The sequence below is a fragment of the Lithobates pipiens genome, unplaced genomic scaffold (genome assembly GCF_037356315.1).
Source record: "Lithobates pipiens isolate NorthernLeopardFrog02 unplaced genomic scaffold, aLitPip1_a1.2 Scaffold_25, whole genome shotgun sequence".
In the NCBI taxonomy this organism is placed as follows: Eukaryota; Metazoa; Chordata; class Amphibia; order Anura; family Ranidae; genus Lithobates; species Lithobates pipiens.
In genome coordinates this window covers 59,083,510-59,108,113 of record NW_027507787.1, presented here as the reverse complement: position 1 = coordinate 59,108,113, position 24,604 = coordinate 59,083,510, and positions in this window count along the sequence as shown.

Below are 24,604 nucleotides of genomic sequence, written 5' to 3'. Positions count from 1 at the left end.
GCTATATGGCCAGCATAGCACTGCCGCAGCAGCACTTTGTGGTGGTTTTAACCCTTTCTTGGCCGCTAGCGGGGGTAAAAGCACCCCGCTAGCGGCCGAATAGCGACAAAAAACTGTGAAAGGGGTCTTATCGCCAATTTTGCGGTGCCATTCGACCACTTGCAGGGCGCTTTTAGCCCCACAAGCAGCCAAGAAAAGGTTAAACCACTGCAAAGTGCTGCTCCAGCAGCGCTATGTCAGCAGTATAGCCGCCCTGCCCCATTTATTTCAATGGGCAGGAGCGGTGAAGGAGTGGTGTATACACCGCTCCTTCACCTCTCCAAAGATGCTGCTAGCAGGACTTTTTTTACCGTCCTGCTAGCACATCAGTCCAGTGTGAAAGCCCTTGGGGGGAGACACAGCAGCGGCTCTTTCAGGGAGCTTTGCAGGAGCTATTTTTAGTGCTGTAGCACCTGCAAAGCGCCCCAATGTGAAAGGGGTCTAAGGGAAAAGCCATGAAAGAGAGGTTATTGATGTGTAATGCTTCTGTATATACATATGATACGCTTGGAACAGCTATCAATTTTATGAAATTTTACTTAATAGAATTTATTGATTGAACAAAAACAAATATTCTTTTTATCATATGCAATGTTTTCAATATTCACACTTTACTAATGGTCTAATGTCTTTTGAGATGTTTTGCTAAGACAAATCCATCAGCCCACCTTGTAGGACTAATATTATTTTTATTATTATTTGTACAAGGAATCCGTTTTGTAAATGAGGTTAAACATACATAAAATAAATATACTTTTTTAGGTCATCGCTCTTTATATAACTCATATTTATACAATGTCCTATAATGCTGAACCCATCATTTTACATAAAACAACAAAGCCTGCACAAAGAAGAGGTTTAACTAAAGTTGACTTTTGGCATACCATTCCTCATGAAAGAGCAACTGAATTTATCCAGTAGAAAAAATTCCAGAGCCGTTTACAAAGATTTTCCTTTCTTTTCACAGCCCTTGCTCCAATGGCTCTTTCACTATCTAACTACTAATAATCAAGAAAAACATCAATGTATGAAAAAAACATTGGGAATGTTTTATTCCATTATAAACAATCTAGTTTTAAACCACCAAGAAATATACAAAAGCTGGATCCACCCCATCTAGTCTGATATGTGTGAGTATTCTTGTGGGGTGTGCCCTATGTACTACAGTAGTTTCCATAATCATGGCTTGCACCCAGGGCCATCTTAAGAGCATTATAGGCCCCCGGGAAAACAGTGCACTGGGGCCCTGTCTACACAATCACACATGAGAATAAAAATGCAAATTATCAATAAGGGCACAGTGGCTGCATTTGATGAGCACAGTGGCAGCTTTTGATGGGCACAGAGGCAGCTTTGATGGGCACAGTGGCTGTGTTTGATGGGCACAGTGGCAGCTTTAATGAGCAGTGGGCACAGTGGCTGTGTTTGCCCATTAAAAGCTGCCACTGTACCCATCAAACACAGCAACTGTGCACACTGCCCATCAAAGCTGCCACTGTACCCATCAAACACAGCCACTGTGCCCATCAAAGCTGCCACTGTGCCCATGACAGTGGCAGCTTTTGATGGGCACACATTGACTGTGTTTGATGGGCCCAGTGGTAGCAGCTTTGGTGGGCAGTGGGCACAGTGCCTGTGTTTGATGAGCACATTGGCAGCTTTTGATGTGCACAGTCACTGTGTTTGGGCACAGTGGCTGCTTTTAATGGGCACAACTTCACTTGAACTTACATAAGTCTGACTTAGACAGTTAGACTTACTTGAGGTCTTCAGAAACCAAACTTTTCACTCCACTGAATCTGCTCCGCTACCTCTGAGCCACACTGTCTGAGGAACATGGCAGAGGTTGGCGGAGCTTGTTCACTAGCCGCGGCTGCGGTGCGCTATTAATGCTGGGCGGCTGCGGCCTCTGACTGACGTCACTGGTTGCTAGCTAGATGCAGGGCAGCCGATGATTCTAGCAAGTGAGCAACCAGTGCAATCAGTAAAAAACTTCAAGTCTTCTGATGCAGATTGCAGCACTGAGGATCAGCCCTGGGTGGGGCCCTCCAGGCAAGTGGGGCCCCCGGACAACTGACCTTTGTGCCCAATCAAAAAAACACCCCTGCTTGCACCCAATTACTGTAGAACATTGACCATCAAACGGTGATGCTACCCTCATCTGTAAAGCCTAATGTTAGTGAGGTCTAAACAGATTTTTCACTTCTCAGTTTTCAACTTCCTTTCAATGGATATTGTGGTCTTACTGGTCTATTTTTCCCCATGCTTAAGGCTCCACTCACACTTTTGCGACTTACCATGCAACTTTGGATGTCAAAGTCACATGACAAGTCGTTCCTCATGTTTTCCAACTATTCACATACAGTGGTGTGAAAAAGTGTTTGCCCCCCTTCCTCATTTCCTGTTTCTTTGCATGTTTGTCACACTTAAGTGTTTCGGAACATCAAACCAATTTAAACAATAGTCAAGGACAACACAAGTAAACACAAAATGCAATTTGTAAATGAAGGTGTTTATTATTAAAGGTGAAAAAAAATCCAAACCATCATGGCCCTGTGTGAAAAAGTGATCGCCCCCTAAACCTAATAACTGGTTGGGCCACCCTTAGCAGCAACAACTGCAACCAAGCGTTTGCGATAACGTGCAATGAGGCTTTTACAGCGTCCTGGAGGAATTTTGGCCCACTCATCTTTGCAGAATTGTCCTAATTCAGTTACATTAGAGGGTTTTCGAGCATGAACGGCCTTTTTAAGGTCATACCACAACATCTCAATAGGATTCACGTCAGGACTTTGGCTAGGCCACTCCAAAGTATTCATTTTGTTTTTCTTCAGCCATTCGGTGGTGGACTTGCTGGTGTGTTTAGGATCATTGTCCTGCTGCAGAACCCAAGTTCGTTTCAGCTTGAGTACATGAACAGATGGTCGGACATTCTCCTTCAGGATCTCTTGGTAGACAGCAGAATTCATAGTTCCTTTTATCACGGCAAATCTTCCAGGTCCTGAAGCAGCAAAACAGCCCCAGACCATCACACTACCACCACCATATTTTACTGTTGGTATAATGTTCTTTTTATGAAATGCAGTGTTCCTTCTACGCCAGATATGCTTGGACACACACCTTCCAAAGAGTTCCACTTTTGTCTCATCGGTCCACAGAATGTTGTCCCAAAAGTCTTGGGGATCATCAAGATGTGTTGTGGAGAAATTGAGACGAGCTTTGATGTTCTTTTTGCTCAGCAGTGGTTTTCTCCTTGGAACTCTGCCATGCAGGCCATTTTTGCCCAGTCTTTTCCTGATGGTGGAGGCATGAACGCTGACCTTAACTGAGGCAAGTGAGGCCTGCAGTTCCTTGGACGTTGTTGTGGGGTCTTTTGTGACCTCTTGGATGAGTCGTCGCTGCACTCTTGGGGTAATTTTGGGCGGCCGGCCACTCCTGGGAAGGTTCACCACTGTTCCATGTCTTCGCCATTTGTGGATAATGGCTCTCACTGTGGTTCGCTGGATTCCCAAAGCTTTGGAAATGGCTTTATAACCCTTTCCAGACTGATAGATCTCAATTACTTTCTTTCTCAATTATTCCTGAATTTCTTTGGGTCTCGGCATGATGTGTAGCTTTTAAGGATCTTCTGGTGGACCTTACTGTGTCAAGCAGCTCCTATTTAAGTGATGCCTTGATTGTGAACAGGTGTGGCAATAATCAGGCCTGGGTGTGGCTATAGAAATTGAACTCAGGTGTGGACAACCACAGTTATAGTATGTTTTAACAAGGGGGGCAATCACTTTTTCACACAGGGCCATGATGGTTTGGATTTTTTTTTCACCTTTAATAATAAACACCTTCATTTACAAATTGCATTTTGTGTTTACTTGTGTTGTCCTTGACTATTGTTTAAATTGGTTTGATGTTCCGAAACACTTAAGTGTGACAAACATGCAAAGGAACAGGAAATGAGGAAGGGGGCAAACACTTTTTCACACCACTGTATGTTGGATTAAAGTTGCAGCGACTTCAAAGTAGTTCATGCACTACTTTGGTCTGACTTTCATGCAACTTAAGGGCCATAGACTTCAATGTTAACACTTACCTCACATGTGTGGTTTGAACATCATATGTGTTCGCTTCTGCATGCGAGCTTGTCGGAATGGGGAGCTTTAAAAAAAAAATTCTTATTTATTTTACTTTATTTTATTTATTTTGACACTGCTTTTTTTTTTTTTTTAAAGTGTCACTTTTATTCCTATTACAAGGAATATAAACATCCCTTGTAATAGAAAAAAGCATGACAGGTCCTTTTAAATATGAGATCTGGGATCAAATAGACCTCAGATCTCATATTTGGACTAAAATGCAATAAAAAAAAATTATGTCAAAAATTAACTCAAAATAAAAAAATAAAAATGTCCCTTTAAGAGCATTGGGCATTGGTCTTCCGCTCTGCATTGATATGGAGTCAGGTGGGGGCCATCTTTCCCTCACTTGTCTCCATACACAGCAAGGGAGCAGACCAGATCGCCTCCACCGCTGCCCCCACAGGAGGGGGGGCACTCTCCCGCCACTGATAAAAGTGATCTTGCAGCATATCCGCCACAGAGACCACTTTTATCTTGTAACGGACCATCCGCTGAAGAAGAGGTTACCAGGGGGATGGTAGGTAGGTGCTACCATGACAATGGTACTCCTCCTCAAACAGCCGACGCACTCCTGTGGCAGGTGGTCTGTAAGTGATTAAAAGCTGCATGAAAGTCATACCTGAATGTTATACAATGCAACAATTGTCCATTATCGTATCCAAGATGCACCCTTCCAAAGTTGTATCAAAGTTGCACTCCAAAGTCAGTGCAACTTTGGAGTCATACAAGTGTGAATGGAGCCTAAATGTAACGTTCGGGGCATGTATTAGCAGGTTGCTTTCACCAGTGTTGAGACCCAGGCATCATCTATTAGAAACTAGTGGGGCCATGTCTCATTTGTTACAAGATGTGACGCTTTCTTAAGAAAGTATGAGATTTACTGTTCTAAAGTATGCCTATTTGGGAGAAAGTGCAGGCTGATGTAAAATACCCCCATTTGACCAGTCAAGGATTCATCAAAAACAATGCCTTATAAAAAAAATCCATATAGCATATGCTATAATTACTGCATGAGTCTTTTGTAATTTAATGTTATTAAAAATGTAATTTCCATTTTAAGCATTGAGCTGTTGAGCTTTTCTGATCTGTATTCAACACAGTCTTAAGGCTAGGTTCACACTGGAGAACGCAGCGGCTCACAGCAGGAGTCCGGTGTGTCTCCATTCACTGTTTTAGGTCCGATTTCAGCCCGAAATGGACGGGAGCCGCTGTGGAGATGTGTTATGCCCTGTACACACGGTCAGAAAATCTGAACGTGTGTGGGCTCTATCTGACTTTTCCCATTGGAAATACCGACGGAAAAAGTTTGAGAGTTTTGACTATACAAAGGTGTCTTCTAAAGAAACAAAGATTTATACAAAAGAAGCCAGAACAGATATGTTTCGGACTGGCTTATTTGGATATGCACAGTAGTTCAATTAGTAGTAACAATCTCTTTATTAATTATTTAAATATTTTAAATAATTTTTACAAAAATAAAACTGCTCCCATTACTTTACCTATTCCTTATTCTCTCTTTCCCTTTCTCCACTACCCCCCCCCCCCTCCCCCCTGTTGATGTAAGTTCGATGAACCTTCATTTCCTGTTCCGATATCAAGTATAACAATTTGGATTTCCCATCACTTTCTGTTCTAGTGACAATGGTCACAAGGGCAAATTGAGGGGAAAAATCTCCCAAAGGACATAACAGACAGGAATAAAAATCTGGATTTTATTCCTGTCTGTTAAGATTTTAACCCTTCCATACGAATCTAAAAGAAAAATAGTTGTGGCTGTAAATATATTTTAAACAGTTTTCTTTTTAGTTATGTTTGCATAAACCCTGTCACAACTGGTCCTTTACAATTTATAAGATGTGGCTGGCATTATATAAATCCACAAATTAGTACAAGAGTATGTTTACTTATGGCTCATGCATTGGGTCTTCTGGTTGCACTAACAATGAAGCCATATACGAGTAAAATAGGGGTTACTGCCCTGGTAAATGTCAGCCAGTTTTAACTAGGATGCAATTTATCTCAAAAAGTGTTATTTCAATCAAAAATATATTTTCCTGTTATGAGTAGCGTGGGCATATTGGACTGTTTCAAATAAATCACTTGAAAAGGAAACATGGGACAAATTTGCATTGCAAATCACATAATTAAAAGCCTTTCATCAAACCTAAATCTAATTAATCAGTCAACATTATAAATTCCATTGCATAAATCACATGAGATAGAGACCTTGAACTATAAAAGTGTTAACTCCCGTACATGGTTACATAGCAACTAAGGACTGTTTTGTCTCCCAGGTAAACCTATCTTGCCTGACCTGACAAGACAGCTGGATTAATACCCTAGGTCAAAATATGACCATATTGTGTTAATATGGAAAGCTGTGCATATTGGTGTCATATGCAAATCACATCCTTATTTACAATGCAGCTATTTATTTGCAAAGCATGCGCATGTGTAAGTGAGCAGCATCAATCACAGTAGGTCTCCATATATATGAATGCTGAATATTTGATAACAATTATGATTTACCATGATTTGAAGTTGAGTACCATGGATTATAGTATTAGACCTCATTTTCAAAAACAAAAAAAACACAGGTGTTGTTTGCCATAATGATTGGTATTCTCAGTGAAGTGATTGCTATTTTCATTGACTTTCCTCGCTAAAATAACAATCATTGTGGCATATAACATTCACTATATCTTACTGCATTGAGTCCCTTAGCTGTGTCATAAATATTGCAAAGGAAATGATGAACTGGATTTTCCATCTAGGAATAGATAGAAAATTTGAGCTAATGGTGGCAATTGTGATGCGAATGAGTGAATACGTAGGAGTATTTAGATAGAGTGCTTTATGAATGTGCTTTATTAAAAGGGTCCTGTCATCAACTTAAAAAAAATTGTAGGTAGAAGCACAAAAAAAAAAGAAATCAAGTATTTTACTTGGTTACTTGCAGTGTTTTTCATTTCCATAAATTATTTTTTTTCACTCAAAATGTGCCTTTCAAAGAGATAGAAAATTTGACTAGTAATCTTCCTAGTACAGTCCCCTCCCTCCTTGCATACTATAGCCCTCTGTGCTTCTGGGAGTGCCTAAATATTTTATTTGCTGGTGATGGTCCTCCACCCTTGCCTTTACCACTTTTTATGTAGCCAGTATGTTGATATAGGAATGTAGGGGAATACTGTGCTGCTTGAATGACACCTAGTTACTTGCATCACATCTAAGATGGCAGTACCCAACAGAAGTCTCAAGACTTTTGGATGTTTACATACTTAGAATTTTTACAGGTAAATAACAGACATAACATTTGCTAAATCTGCATACATTCTTACAAGAATATTTTTGTTGAAATAAATGGTCTGGATTCAAGGTCTATGTTAATGCAGCTACTCTTTAAGTGATTAAAAAAAAAAGTTACATGAGTGATAGTAGGGGATAAAGGCTGTGTAGCTAGGTGCTGGGCTACAGTATTATTGAGAAAGAGAACATTGCCTGTAGTCTTCTCTTGCTCTACTGAGATACTAATGTTATGATGCACCATTTTCCTCCAGGTCATCAGGGGGAGTGCTAAAGCCATGAAAGCACATAGACCCATAGAGAATAATGGGAGTTGTAGTTTGAGACAGCAGCCATATAATGGGACCAATGGACTCCTTACACCACAGATGCCATTATGTAATGTGCAGTATTACATATTGTCAGTAGGAGAAGTGAGGGACGATTTTTATTACAGCCCAGGAAATTTCTTCCTCTTGGCACCAAAGGAGGTAGAGAGAGAGCACCTCTGTCTGAAAATGTGCCTGCCAGTGAGAGACCATATGTCACGTGGTGGGTAGAGCCTGGTTTATGCAAAGACCTCTCTTACACCTCTGACTTGGGGCCCCTGGTAGGGTATACAGTAGGCATAGAGTTGCACGAGTACCGGTAGATGTGCTTGTTGCTGGGCTGCTGTTTGTGTAGTACACCAGATGGCATCGGATCTCCCAAGGGCAGGAACAGGCTGGAACTTTAGCCGAAGAGCATGGCCAAGTGGCAGATGGACAGGTGCTTCCAAATCAACTGGAACGTAAGCAGAGTCAGACAAGTCAGGTCATACACAGAACAATTAGATCAAGTACAGATACAAAGGCAGGAGAATGGTCAAAGAACAAGCCTGGGTCAATGCAGGTGAAGAACAGGAACAGTCAGGAACAAGTCAGGTCAGAGCAGATGCAGTAACAGGGAACAGAACAATAACAGAACTCTGTAGCTGTGACAGCACTGATCCTGGGTGATCCACCCTTATCTATCATGGGGATGCGCTTGTTAGTTTGCATTTGTTTGCATTTGTGCGCATAAGTGTGTGCACGATAGCACGCGCTAACATGCCTCTTCTTTGGGAGCTTCGGGGAACAGGGATTTGTCTGCAGGCATTATTCTGTCTTCTGGCAGATCCTTCCTGATAGCATACCAGAGGAGATCAAAGCCTCAGCGCGGCACTACCCACATCACATCTACTGCACTGCTGCTGTAGGGAGACTGGAGCATCCACGCACCTTCTACTTTCCGCCAACACAACACAATTACAGCAAGTCTTTTTGGGTATGTCTCTACCTGCTTTACACATCTAGAGAGTGCAAATTTTGCCCATTCTTCTTTGCAAAATAGCTCAAGCTCTGTCAGATTGGAAGGAGAGTGTCTGTAAACAGCAATGTTCAAGTCTTGCCACAGATTCTCAATTGGATTTAGGTCTGGACTTTGAATGGGTCATTCTAACACATGAATATGCTTTGATCTAAACTCTTTCATTGTAGCTCTGGCTGTATGTTTAGTGTCCTTGTCCTGCTGGAAGGTGAACCTCCACCGCAGTCCCAAGTCTTTTGCAGACTCTAACATGTTTTCTTCTAAGATTGCCCCGTATTTGGCTCCATCCATCTTCCCATCAACTCTGACCAGCTTCCCTGTCCCTGCTGAAGAAAAGCATCCCCACAACATGATGCTGCCACCACCTGTTTCACGGTTGGGTTCAGGGTGATGTGCAGTGTTAGTTTTCTGCCACACATAGCATTTTGATTTTAGGCCAAAAAGTTAAATTATGATCTCATCTAACCAGAGCACCTTCTTCTACTTGTTTTCTGTGCCCCCCACATGGCTTTTCACAAACTGCAAACAGGACTTCTTATGGCTTTCTTTTAATAATGGCTGTCTTCTTGTCACTCTTCCATAAAGGCCAGACTTGTGAAGTGCACTACTAATAGTTGTCCTGTGGACAGATTCTCTCACCTGCGTTGTGGATATCTGCAGCTCCTCCAGAGTTGGACTCTTGGTGGCTTCTCTGATTGCCCAGCCTGTCAGTTTAGGTGGATGGCCATGTCTTGGTAGATTTGCAGTTGTGCCATACTCTTTCCATTTTCCGATAATGGTTTTTATAACCTAACTCTGCTTTAAACGACTCCATAACCTTATCACTGACCTTTCTGGTATGTTCATTGGCCTTCATGATGCTGTTTGTTCACTAACAAGCCTATGAAGGCTTCACAGAACAGCTGTATTTATACTGAGATTAAATTACACAAGTGGACTCTATTTACTAATTAGGTGACTTCTGAAGGTAATTGGTTCACTAGTATCAGAGTGAAGGGGAAATAAAGGGGGCTGAACACAAATGCACACCACACTTTTCAGATATTTATTTGTAAAAAATATTGAAAACCATTTATAATTTTCCTTCCACTTCACAATTATGTGCCACTTTGTGTTGATTTATCACATAAAATCCCAATAACATACATTTACGTTTCTGTGATCATAATGTGGAAAATATCAAGGAGTATAGATACTTTTTCAAGGCACTGTATATACAGTATGACATTGATGATCATTAGCACCTGCATCAAGGCATTGTACGTATGTTTTCAAGACCCCTTTGGAAGTATCTTAGGTTTTAGTAAGTATACCTTTGTTTTTATCTTATCTTATCTTATCGTGTCTTTGTGTCTTTATACTTTCTATGTAATAAAATGTATTTGTCAGATTTTTTTATTATTGTTTTCTATAAATATGTAGCACTGACCACCGAAGGAGTGGCTGATTTTAATGGGCTTACCGTTACCTTCTTCACCTCGTATGCGTCTAGGGGTTTCCCGAGGTAGATGGCTCAAAAACTGCAGAGACTGATGACAGATAAACTTAAAGGGATTTTTATTTTCAACAGTAATCAACAGTCTCTCAGTATTGGATCATAGGATTTAGGTGAAAAGTCCAGGTACTCTTATTGCCAAAATCAGTATAAAAAGGAATCGCTTACTTTGCATAAATCCAGAGAATAGCCATTCACAGCTGGATCCTCACCCTAATTGGATAGTCCTTCTCTCACCAGGCCTAGCAGCCAACAGGGTACGCGGGTTAGATATAAGTCTTTGCCACAGACTTTGTTATAGAACACATGAGGGAAACTTGAAACTTGTAGAACACTCATGGGATACCAGTATCTTGCAGCCGGTCCAGCGATACTGCACAAGATTGGATTCGCTTAAGTACTTCAGCTTTTTCATGCTCTTGTTGAGAAGCCAACCCTTACGTGGCCTTCTCCCGACGAGTCCTCCCCTGGGTAACTTCACAGTTGCTGGGCCTATCCACTAACCGAGACGGCACCAGACCACCTCTGAATCCTTTTTTTCAGTTTCCTCGCCTCGGGCTAGCCAGCCCGAGATGCAAAGTTGGGTGGATCTGCACCCCAGGCCATGGAAATTCTGGAGGCTGGTCCGGAGGACCAGGACCATGCAGTCAGAACATGCTTCTGGACAGGAACCCCAAAACACGTGACATCCGCACCTTAATTACCCTCTCCCAGAAGGCACAGCAAGAGTGACACTACCACTGGGCTGGTTCTGAGAGAAAGTAACCTTAATGCACCCAACTAGACTGTGTTTCCATACCTGCCAAAAGTGACAGCGCCCCCCTATGGCCAGGCGGAACAACATGCAGTCCAGTCAGACTAAAGCTGAGGTATTGTGGGGCTCAAGGTCCAAAGTTGCGGTAGCCAATCAGATTCCTTCTTCCACCCTGCAAGCTGGGAATGAGCCTTGGCCAGGTTGTGATGTTCTGCTGAGTGGTTTAAAGAGGAATCAGCTAATACAATACATGCTTGAAAAATACCAGAAAAATCACTATGGAAAAGGGTTCTGTTGGCAAGAAAACACATACATGCCCAAATAAATCAACAAAAGAGGAGTGGACTTATGTATAGTATTTACTAAGGCCAAAATTATTAAAAAGAAATATACTGGGGTGCATGCGCGGCGCGCACGAGATAGGACGCACAGGCTGAGAGCTCCGTGAAGCGCGGAGACTACAAGCACTTCCCCGGGGCTTCCAGCACAGATTTTTGCCCCGATTTCACTCCGCACCCCCGGCGGAACACTCAGCGCATGCCGGGACCTAAACATCGCCGTAGCACACCGGCTCAGAAATCCCTGACGACCTATCTGCTACGAGCGCGGGAACAGAGCGGGATGGCTCAAGATGGCGCCCATGCAAAGCAGGCACAGACTCCTCCACGGGCTGCGGCGAACTCCCCAGCACACTCCCTGGTGGAAAGTGAGTACTCCTTGCACTTGACTAAAGCTGATCTGGATGAGAGCCTTACAATGATGTATGACAAGCTGGCGCAGAAATTTCAGTCGGAGCTGCGCAAGTCTACCAATACTCTCTCTCTGGAGATTGCGGCCCTGGGCTCCCGAACGGATTTGCTGGAGACTAAGCACGACGAACTTTCTTTGGCCTGCACAGACCTTCGTAAAGACCACGAAGTCTTATCAGAAACGGTTTCCCAGCTCCAAGCGCACATTGAAGATTTGGACAATAGGAACAGACGCAATAATCTTAGGGTGCGAGGGGTCCCCGAGTCAGTGACGGACCTTTTGTCTACGGTCCAAAAGCTGTTCCACACGTTGCTCCCTGAGGCTCCGCTTACGGCCTTCGCCTGCGACAGGATCCACAGGGCCCTGCGCCCCCCCACCCCCGAGAAACCCCCAAGAGACATAGTTCTGTGCCTAAAGGACTTCCTGGTAAAAGAGGATGTGCTGCGGGCTTCGAGGAATACCCCGAATTTGCGTCTAGAGAATGCACCCATACAAATCTACCCAGATATCTCTCCAACCACGCTGGATAAACGTAGAAGAATGAAAGAGGTCACCACAGTACTACAGTCTGCAAGGATCCGCTACAGATGGGGATTCCCATTTAAGTTGCAAGTCCCACACAACGGCACGACTTACACTGTGCTTACTCCCGTCGAGGGAAAGGAGCTTCTAGTCAAGCTTGGCCTTTTAGAAGCCGCCGCCTTACCACGACTGCCATCAACCCCACGCCACTCCGCCATCTGGGCCACCCCTCCCCCCAGAAGGGACCGCCGACCCTGACAACTTGTCCGACCCTTGGTGGCTCTCTACATGGTCTCTCCCGACATGCTAGACGCCATTGACAGTCTCCGGCTTGGGTGTCCCTTCTCTGCTCCGCACACTGGCCTGCCCCCCTGTCTTCATTCCCGCTGAGCCCGGCGGGTTCCCCCAGGACTCCACGCTGCCCAGGATGCTGGACTGTTGGCGGGTTTTATCGCCTAGATCCTTCCTTGCGGGGATATGCTGCTGGACTCGCGGGATTGGAGGTTTGGACCATCGGGTCCAGGTTATTTTTTTTCTTTGGGTAGAGGGGAGCCTTTCTCCCCCCACCCCCCACAACTGTATAGTGTCGCTTTTAGGCACGTTTTTCAGGTTTCTAAAGTACTTTCACTTGCTGGTCTTTCTGAGTTTCAGTTTTTGTTTTATTTTTTTTCTCTACTGCCTTGATGCCATTTTTCTTTTATTTTTCTACTCATGCTATTAATTTTGCACTTTTAATGATTGTTAGCGATGATGTTGCTGCTCTCCGCTCTATTACTGATGCTGTCTTCTCTGGTGTTATATGGTTGATGTTGTATATGGGCGCCCCTCTTAGACTGGTCTCCCCTCATCCTGTAAACTTTTTTCTATTGATGCCTCATGGGTCTTAAAATTATAACTCACAATGTCAAGGGATTTAATTCCCCCCAAAAGAGGAGGAAGGCCTTTAGGTCTTACAAGTCCTTAGGCGCGGAGATCCTCCTCTTACAGGAGACTCACTTCTCCGCAAATAACCATCCCTCCTATTTTGACAAATCCTACAAACAATGTTTTTACTCGACTTATGAGTCCAGGACCAGAGGGGCGGCCATATTTATAAAAAACACAGTATTGTTCCAGGTTCAACAGTCTTATATCGACCCACAGAGTAGGTTTGTTATAGTTCAGGGCTCTATACAGGGCAAGTCCCTGACCCTGGCCTCGGTGTATGCCCCTAACTCTGCACAGGCTACCTTTTTTAAGAGCTTTTTCCAAGTTCTGGAAAAATGTCACTCCTCTCACCTGTTCATAGGGGGGGATTTCAACCTGGTGGCTCATTCAAAGCTAGATAGGTCGAGGGACAGCCAGGCCAGTAACGCATTTCCCAGATCTCTTCTGACTGCACTTAAAGACCAACAGCTCTCTGACGTATGGAGGGCGCATAATATAGGCTCCCGGGAATATACGTTTTTCTCCCACCCCCACGACACCTACTCGCGTTTGGACTACCTATTTTGCACCCCCATTCTGCTTGCAAACTCTACCTCCTCTAACATACATATTTGCCCCTGGTCGGACCATAACGTCGTTTCTTGCGATCTTTCCAATATAGGCCTTCCCTATGCTGACCGTTCCTGGCGCATTAATGACTCTATCCTTACGGACCCTGTCGTACGCGAGCAATTGGCCGAACGCCTTGCGGAATACTTTCGACTAAACGACATTGAGGACATTGCCCCTACTACCCTCTGGACAGCCCATAAGGCGGTTATGAGGGGACACCTGATAGAGATCTCCACGACCAGAAAAAGACAGAAAGCGCTTGAAGCCCGTCAGCTCACCTTAGACCTCCATAAACTTTACCATCAACATAGCCATTCCCCATCCCAGGATGTGTTAATCCAGATTAACGACAAGCGGAGGACCCTGGACACTATTTTGTCTGAACACGCTGAAAAATCCCTTAGATGGGCCAAAGCTCGGTTCCTCTTAAACAGCAATGCTGCCTCTACATCCTTTGCTAGGAAGCTCAAGCAGCACTCCCAGCCCACCCATGTATACAAATTGAGGAACAGGGATGGTAACCTTACCTCCCACCCTAGGGAGGTATTGCAAATTTTCACTTCCTTCTACCAACAGGTGTATGCGGCCCCTGGTTCCCCTCCCCGAGTCCCTCCACAGTCCTGGTTAGATCCCCTACGGCTCCCCTGCCTATCTCCTGATCAACTACTGACCCTTTATGCCCCTTGCACGACGGAGGAGGTGGCCTCGGTCATCTCTTCCCTCAAGCCTGCTAAAACCCCTGGTCCCGACGATTTTTCGGCGACCTACTATAAGAAATTTGCGGATTCCATACTCCCTAAACTGACTAAGCTCTATAACTTAATCTTAAGGGGGCAACATTTTCCAGAGGAGATGCTCCAGGCTAGCCTGTCACTCATCCCAAAGCCGGGGAAGGACCTCACCCAACCTCAAAATTTTAGACCTATTTCTGTTCTCAATAATGATTTAAAAATCTTTGGGAGAATTTTAGCGGATCGCCTAGCCTCGATCATCACCTCACTTGTCTCTCCGGAACAAACGGGCTTTATACCCTCGAGACAAATTACGGATAATATCCGTCTGGCCTCCAATATCATCCAAGATGCGGACGCTGGCTCCCGCGGGGTCCTGATGCTGAGTCTGGATATAAATAAGGCCTTTGACAGCGTTCTCTGGTCATACTTGGAGGACGTCTTGACTAAGTTTGGCTTTCAGGGGGAGTTTGTTCATGGCTTTCGGGCCCTGTACCATCACCCCCACACGAGCATTAGGATCCCGGGTGCTAGTTCTTCGTATTTCCCCCTGGGCCGGGGCACGAGGCAGGGGTGTCCCCTTTCTCCACTTTTATTTGCCCTGGCCATGGAGCCCCTGACGAGATCTATTTTAGATAACCCTAACATACGGGGTTATGTAAAAGGGGACCAGGAGTTTAAGGTCAGTCTATACGCGGATGATGTTCTGTTGTTCTTATCCGACCCCCTTATCTCTCTACCCAATCTATTCGCCTCCCTATCCTCTTTTCACAGCGCCTCTGGACTGGGGGTCAATCCGGCTAAATGCTCGGCCATGCCTATTCATCTCTCCTCTCCCCTTTTGGAATCCCTTAAGGACTCCTACAAATTCTCATGGAACCACAACTTTCTCCAATATTTAGGAATTAAACTTACCCCGACACTCAAGCAGCTGTACTCCCTTAATTACCCACAGGCATTCTCATCCATTAAATCCCTCCTTAACCAATGGTCCACCTACCATATTTCATTTTTAGGGCGCATCCAAGCGGTAAAAATGTCCATTCTCCCGAAACTTCTATTTTAGTTTAGTTCCCTACCGATATATGTCCCCCGCTCCACCCTTCAGGAAGTCCAGGCACACTTACTTTCTTTCATCTGGCAAAAGAAAAAGCCCCGACTGAATCGCTCGCTATTGTATAGACCCAGGCACTTGGGTGGTCTGGGGTGTCCGGACCTATGGAAGTACTTCTTGGCCTCGCGACTGATACAGACTGCACAATGGCATATGGATCCAGCCCCAATCCCATGGTTACGCTTCTAGGGTGCCTCAATTGCCCCATATTATCTCCCAGGGATACTGTGGTCCAAAACTATATCCCATAAGGATATCTCCCCTCTGAACGGCATAGCGGGTCAGGCCCTCTACCTTTGGGCCCTTTATGGGCAGAAATTTCAACTTGGTTCCGGGGTCCCCCTCTTGTCTTCGTTTATAGGGGAACCTGGGTTCCCCCCGGCCTTCCGTTCTGAAACATCCTTTAGTAGATGGACCGCACGTGGCCTTACGCGACTAGACTCCTTACTACTGAACTCCAACTTCTGCTCCTTTGCATATTTGCAACAAACTCATGATCTAGATAGGTCAGCCCACTATCAGTTTCTCCAGATAAGACACTTTTACTCCACTTTGTTCCAAGACCTGAGAGGGGCCGGGAAGACGACGTTTGAGGGGCTCTGTGGGGAGGAAGCCAGGGATAGGGGCACCATCTCAGCTCTATACAGACACCTTAATGAGTTCAAAGTGGCCCCTGAGTCTGTGGCAATGTTGGGCTGGGAGGCGGAGGTGGCTCAAGAATTTTCTGTAGAGGACTGGGAGGTTATGGTTGACAATATGCACAAATGTACTCGCTCTGTTTCCATTAAGGAATCGGCCCTCAAGCTTCATACCAGGTGGTATTACTCCCCTGACCGTCTGCATAGGATGTTTCCACTGGTATCTGCCTCCTTCTTTAGGGGATGTCAGAGTAGAGGCACGCTCCTTCACACTTTTTGGGAGTGTAAAGCCCTGGAACATATCTGGGCCAAATCCTCCATATTGGTCGAGAGGATCACTGGCGTCTCTGTTTCGCTTTCGTACCAGCTGTGTGTTCTCTACGCTGATATCCCAGGAGCCCCCCGTCCACAGCAGAGGCTGATCCACACTCTTTTTAGCGCCATTCAGTGGACCATAGCGCTGCACTGGAAGAGCCCCGTGGTACCATGGTCACAGGTCATTCACCGCATGGAGTCCATTAGACTAATGGAGCGCATTCACCATACTCTCTTGGACTCCATGCCAGTATTTGATAGGAAGTGGAGTGGATGGACGGCCCTCCTCCTTACGTCCAGGCTGGAGGACCCATGACCCGCACGGGTGGTGGGTCTCGGGGCTGTGTTATGGGCAGAGAGGGTCCCCGCTCGCATTGGAGGAAGGGCTGGCGGGTCGCTGGTTCTGGAGCTTACGTACCACAGCTGACATCATGACCTGTTTGAACTGCTGAACTAGAGCATCGAAGGCAATCTGTTTTTCTTCGGTTTTTCTTTTCTATCCTTTTGTTGGGTTTTCTTTTTCTTTGTTTCTTCTCAAGTTGGTTGTTTTATGACCCTATTTGCTCCCAGAGATGCCTCATGGAGGTCTTTTTGATGATGCCTCTGCACTCCAGTGTAGTGTAGTGTTCTTTTTGCAATAACATTTTTCTGCCTGTTGGATGGGTAAACTTGGGTGTTCCTCTGCTAGGTCACCTACTACAGTATATCTATTGACCTTGTATCCATTAATGCTATGTTTGTATCTGGTATTCTCTGTGACAAATTGCCTGTACCTTTGCAATAAAAACATTTGAAAACAAAAAAGAAATATACTTAAAATGATCAGACATTTCACGTAATTAACGACTGTCACAGAAATCAAATAAATTCTCCTGCCACCAACAATGCCACAGTACAGTATAGGCCACATACAGTATTTGACATACTGAGCATGCCCAAATAAACAAACATACGCATACATGTCTAGTATACTCAAAAAGGTGCCACAAAAGCAAACCTAATATTCCATAACTTATGGTAACAAGTCTCAGTTCTTCAAGTAGAAAAATAATTCAAGGCTGCTATTTAACTTACAGTGGACTTCTCTTTCTACACAAATCCATATATAAACAAGTCAGAATACAGTGGTGTGAAAAAGTGTTTGCCCCCTTCCTCATTTCCTGTTCCTTTGCATGTTTGTCACACTTAAGTGTTTCGGAACATCAAACCAATTTAAACAATAGTCAAGGATAACACAAGTAAACACAAAATGCAATTTGTAAATGAAGGTGTTTATTTTTAAAGGTGAAAAAAAATCCAAACCATCATGGCCCTGTGTGAAAAAGTGATTGCCCCCCTTTGTTAAAACATACTATAACTGTGGTTGTCCACACCTGAGTTCAATTTCTCTAGCCACACCCAGGCCTGATTATTGCCACACCTGTTCACAATCAAGGCATCACTTAAATAGGAGCTGCTTGACACAGTAAGGTCCACCAGAAGATCCTTAAAAGCTACACATCATGCCGAGACCCAAAGAAATTCAGGAACAATTGAGAAAGAAAGTAATTGAGATCTATCAGTCTGGAAAGGGTTATAAAGCCATTTCCAAAGCTTTGGGAATCCAGCGAACCACAGTGAGAGCCATTATCCACAAATGGCGAAGACATGGAACAGTGGTGAACCTTCCCAGGAGTGGCCGGCCGCCCAAAATTACCCCAAGAGCGTCACCTCTTGTGACATCCAAGAGGTCACAAAAGACCCCACAACAACGTCCAAGGAACTGCAGGCCTCACTTGCCTCAGTTAAGGTCAGCGGTCATGCCTCCACCATCAGGAAAAGACTGGGCAAAAATGGCCTGCATGGCAGAGTTCCAAGGAGAAAACCACTGCTGAGCAAAAAGAACATCAAAGCTCGTCTCAATTTCTCCACAACACATCTTGATGATCCCCAAGACTTTTGGGACAACATTCTGTGGACCGATGAGACAAAAGTGGAACTCTTTGGAAGGTGTGTGTCCAAGTATATCTGGCGTAGAAGGAACACTGCATTTCATAAAAAGAACATTATACCAACAGTAAAATATGGTGGTGGTAGTGTGATGGTCTGGGGCTGTTTTGCTGCTTCAGGACCTGGAAGACTTGCCGTGATAAAAGGAACTATGAATTCTGCTGTCTACCAAGAGATCCTGAAGGAGAATGTCCGACCATCTGTTCGTGTACTCAAGCTGAAACGAACTTGGGTTCTGCAGCAGGACAATGATCCTAAACACACCAGCAAGTCCACCACCGAATGGCTGAAGAAAAACAAAATGAAGACTTTGGAGTGGCCTAGCCAAAGTCCTGACCTGAATCCTATTGAGATGTTGTGGTATGACCTTAAAAAGGCCGTTCATGCTCGAAAACCCTCTAATGTAACTGAATTAGGACAATTCTGCAAACATGAGTGGGCCAAAATTCCTCCAGGACGCTGTAAAAGCCTCATTGCACGTTATCGCAAATGCTTGGTTGCAGTTGTTGCTGCTAAGGGTGGCCCAACCAGTTACTAGGTTTAGGGGGCAATCACTTTTTCACACAGGGCCATGATGGTTTGGATTTTTTTTCACCTTTAATAATAAACACCTTCATTTACAAATTGCATTTTGTGTTTACTTGTGTTGTCCTTGACTATTGTTTAAATTGGTTTGATGTTCCAAAACACTTAAGTGTGACAAACATGCAAATGAACAGGAAATGAGGAAGGGGGCAAACACTTTTTCACACCACTGTATATAAGAACTGCAGTTAATGCTTGAACAAAACACACACACATACACACTCACATGTGTGTGTGTGTGTGTGTGTGTGTGTGTGTGTGTGTGTGTGTGTGTGTGTGTGTGTATATATATATATATATATATATATATATATATATATATATATACACATACAGTATCTCACAAAAGTCAGTACACCCCTCACATTTTTGTAAATATTTTATTATATCTTTTCATGTGACAACACTGATGAAATTACATTTTGCTATGTAAAGTAGTGAGTGTACAGCTTGTATTATGGTGTAAATTTGCTATCCCCTCAAAATAACTCAACACACAGTCATTAATGTATAAACCACTGGCAACAAAAGTGAGTACACCCCTAAGTCAAAATGTTCAAATTGGGCCCAAGGTGTCAATATTTTGTGTGGCCACCATTATTTTCCAGTACTGCCTTAACCCTCTTGGGCATGGTGTTCACCAGAGCTTCACAGGTTGCCACTGGAGTCCTCTTCCACTCCTCCATTACGACATCACAGAGCTGGTGGAAGAGACCTTGCACTCCTCCACCTTCCATTTGAGGATTCCCCACAGATGCTCAATAGGGTTTCATGGTTCCCTCAATGAACTGTAGCTCCCCCCGGGGATGGCAGCACTCATGCAGCCCCAGACCCTGACACTCCCACCACAATGCTTGACTGTAGGCAAGACAAATTTGTCTTTGTACTCCTTACCTGGTTTCTACCAAACACGCTTGACACCATCTGAACCAAATAATTTTATCTTGGTCTAATCTGACCACAGAACATGTATTCAGTAATCCATGTCCTTAGTCTGCTTGTCTTCATCAAACCGTTTGCAGGTTCTCTTGTGCATCATCTTTAGAAGAGGGTTCCTTCTAGGATGATAGCCATGTAGACTAATATGATGCAGTGTGTGGTCTGAGCACTGACAGGCTGGCACCCCTCCCCCCACCCCTTCAACCTCTGCAGCAATCTTGGCAGCACTCATACATCCATTTCCGAAAGACAGTCTCTGGATATGACGCTGGGCATGTGCACTCAACTTCTTTGGTTGACCATGGTGAGGCCTGTTCTGAGTGGAACCTGTCCTATTAAGCCACTGTATGGTTTTGGCCACCATGCTGCAGCTCGGTTTCAGGGTCTTGGCAATCTTCTTATAGCTTAGGACATCTTTATGTAGAGCAACATTTATTTTTTTCAGATCCTCAGAGAGTTCTTTGCCATGAGGTGCCATGTTGAACTTCCAGTGACCAGTATGAAAGAGTGAGAGCGATAACACCAAAGTGAACACACCTGCTCCTCATTCGCACCTGAGACCTTGTACGGCCACTGGCGTCACCGCGGGTGCGCGCGATCGTGCACGCACGTGCGTTCATGCACGGGAGCTCGTGCGCGGGCATGTGCGCGGCTGCGTGCGCGCGCCCGTGTTGGCGCCAAACATGCTATTTAACCACTTGCTTACTGGGCACTTAAACCCCCCTCAGTCCCAGACCAATTTTCAGCTTTCAGCGCTGATGCACTTTGAGTGACAATTGCGCGGGCATACAACACTGTACCCAAATGAAATTTTTATCATTTTTTTCCCACAAATAGAGCTTTCTTTTGGTGGTATTTAGTTACAGCTCGGAGTTTTATTTTTTGCTAAACAAACAAAAAAAGATGCAAAAAAAAAAAAAAAAAAAATCATGTTTTAATAGTTTGTTATAAAATTTTGCAAACGGGTCATTTTTCTCCTTCATTGAAGTGCGCTGATTAGGCGGCACTGATGGCTGCATTGGTGGGCACTGATGGGCTGCATTGGTGGGCACTGATGGGCTGCATTGGTGGGCACTGATGGGCTGCACTGGTGGGCACTGATAGGCATAGTTAAGGCGGCACTAATAGGCACAGATAAGGCGGCACCGATGGGCACAGATAAGGCGGCACTGATGGGCAAAGATGGGCACAGATAAGATGGCACGGATGGGTGGCACGGATAAGTGGCACGGATGGGTGGCACGGATGGGCACTGATAGGTACCACAGATAGATGGGACTGATGGGCACTGATAGGTGGCACTGATAGGTGGCTCTGATAGGTGGCACTGCTGGGCACTGATGGGCGGCACTGCTGGGCACTGATGGGCGGCACTGCTGGGCACTGATGGGCGGCACTGGGGTGCAGCACCTTTGAGGCAGATTGGGTGGCACTGTGGGTGGCACTGTGGGGTGGCACTGTGGGTGGCACTGTGGGTGGCACTGTGGGTGGCACTGTGGGTGGCACTGTGGGCACTATGGGCACTGACAGGGGGCACTGACGGGGGGCACTTACTTTCTCTTTTATTTTACTTCAGGATGGCACTGCGGGAGGCAGGTGGGCACAGGCAACTGGCAGGTGGGACCTTGTATTGATGGCCGTGATCGGGACTGATGTCCCGATCACGGCCGCCGGTGATCGGCTTTTTTTTTCTCTCCTCGCGCTGTCAGCGCGAGGAGGAATAATAGCCGATTACCGGCTCCGTTCTATCACATGATCAGCTGTCATTGGCTGACAGCTGATCACGTGATAAGGGGTCGGGATCGACCCCTTACACGGATCGGTGATCAGGCGAGTCTCATGGACTCGCCGATCACAGAGCGCGCCGCGCGCGCCCCTCAGGGGGCGCGCAGGCCGCTCGTAACCAGGACGACGTCAATAGACGTAGTCCTGGAAATCTAGGTCCGCGCTAATGCCGTCATTTGGCAATAGCGCGGATCTGTAGTGGTTAAACCTGTCTGCTCTACAGCGTTGTATACCTGTGAATCAAATCCGTAGTATTCATCTCTGATTTGACCCGGCCTGCCTGTGTCCCACCTGTTATCTGCCTGCACCGACCCCGGCTTGTTGTGACGATTCTCAAGCCTGTTCCTTTGTGCCTCGCTTCCAGTCTGATACCCGACCCGGCCTGTTTGACAATCCATCTGCTAAGGTGATCCTGCTTTACTGAACTGTTTTCATCTGCTGTAAGTTACCTGCTAAAGCTTAACCAGTTTACTGAACTGATCCATCTATTGTGGTTACCTGCTTTACTGAACTGATCCATCTGCTGTAGTTACCTGCTAAAGCTTAACCAGTTTACTGAACTGATCCATCTGCTGTGGTTACCTGCTTTACTGAACTGATCCATCTGCTGCTAAAGCTTTTCCAGTTTACTGAACTGATCCATCTGCTGTGGTTACCTGCTTTTCTGAACTGATCCATCGGCTGCTAAAGCTTTTACAGTTTACTGAACTGATCCATCTGCTGTGGTTACCTGCTTTTCTGAACTATTCCACCTGCTGTTGTGATCCAGTCTGCTGTGTTGATTCTGTCCGCCCAGCTGCTCCAGTCTGCAAAGCGGAATCCCCACCTATTCATCCCTTCCCATCTGTTGATCCTGCCAGGCACCTGTACCCCTCCTTACTCCTGTGTTCCCTGTTACCTTACAAGGAAACCAGTAGTGGGAGTCGTAAGGGAGGCCTCTCTCCGCAGTTCGGGCTCAATACCACAAGGTACGTGACAGTAGCATACAGCCATGTCTGAGCCTGAGCGGGGAGTAGGGATGAGCTTCGTGTTCGAGTCGAACGTACGTTCGACTCGAACATTGGCTGTTCGTCCGTTCGGCGAAATCCGAACTCTTGGTCCGTTCGCATCAAAATTCGTGTGGCGCGCATGGCCCACAATGCACTGCGATGGTGCAGTGCATTGCTGGCTCATGATTGGCCAAGCATGCACTGTGACCCCGCATGCTTGGCCAATCGCAGCGCCAGCAGCGAGGAGAGCCATGATTGGCCACAGGCATCCTGCCTGTGGCCAATCATAGCTCAGGCTGTGTAGTGCACGCCCCACACTATATAAGGCCGCCTTTGAGGCGGCCTCGTGTAGTGTGTTGGCATCTGAAGCAGTGGGTGTTCTGTGTACCTTCAACACAGTACACACCGATCGTTTTTGGCTGATTTCCTATCTTGCTGTTGTGTAGTGGTTATTGTCTGTGCCCTGACCGCAGTATACACCACTATATTCACCTCACCTATATAGCTAGTGATCTATCTTTAATAATAGAGCTTGCAGTCAGTAGTGTTAGGAGATAGTGCGTGCTGTCTGCGTGCTCTGTACCCAGTACATACCACTATAATCCACCTACATAGCTGTTCTCTATTTGAGCCCAATTGCCATCTGCAGGAGTTATTGGAAGTTGTGTGTGCCTCCAGCACAGCACAGTATACATCTGTATATACCCCTTTATCTCTGCTGTTTTCTGGTTATTGTCTGCGTGCCCTGACCGCAGTATACACCGCGATATTCACCTCAGCCTAAGGTCCAATTTTTCTGCCCCTGTTTAACAGGGGCGTTTAAGTACAATTTTTGATGCAATGCTTTGCAGCAGGGCTAATTCCAGCAAAAAAACTAGAGTATATGGAAGAGGTTGCAGTGTGGTGGCACCAGCAGCAGTGCCTAAGGCCAAATTTTTCTGCCCCTGTTTAACAGGGACATGTAATTACAATTCTTGATATAATATTTCACAGGAGGGCCCCTTCCTGTGCCCACCCAGAGTAACGGTGAGGACTTATAGTGTTGTGGCACCAGCACCACAACCACCAAAGGTCAATTTTTCTACCACTGTTCAACAATGGCATGTAATTACAATTCTTGATATAATTGTTCACAGCAGGGCGCTCCAGCGCCCACCAAGAGTCACTTTGAGGGCTTACAATGTTGTGGCAAAACCAACATCTTGTTCCGCCATTTCTGCAGAGCATATAGGGCAGGCCCCTACTTTCAAACATCCAACTTACAAACATCTCCTACTTGCAAACCCAAGGAGACAGCAGCAAGTGAGATGAAAAAAGATGGACGACAAAACAAATTATACAGGGGTGATAACCCTTCCCTATGTTTTCCAAAAAGCTTAAAAATAGTTTTTTTGACTGGAGCTACACTTTAAAAATGTACCAGTTGAAAATTACAAACAGATTCAACTTAACACAACAAACCTACACAGTCCCTGTCTTGTTTGCACCGCCTGTATACTGCTGTTCTGAGTATATAGGGCCTGGGGGCCACACGCATTTCCTTTTTTTAATATGGGTACAGGGTTCCCCTTAATATGCGTACAAGACCCAAATAGGCTGGTAATGGGCAGGGGGGGCTACCCATGCCATTTTTCTCAATGATTTTCAACCATATTGCA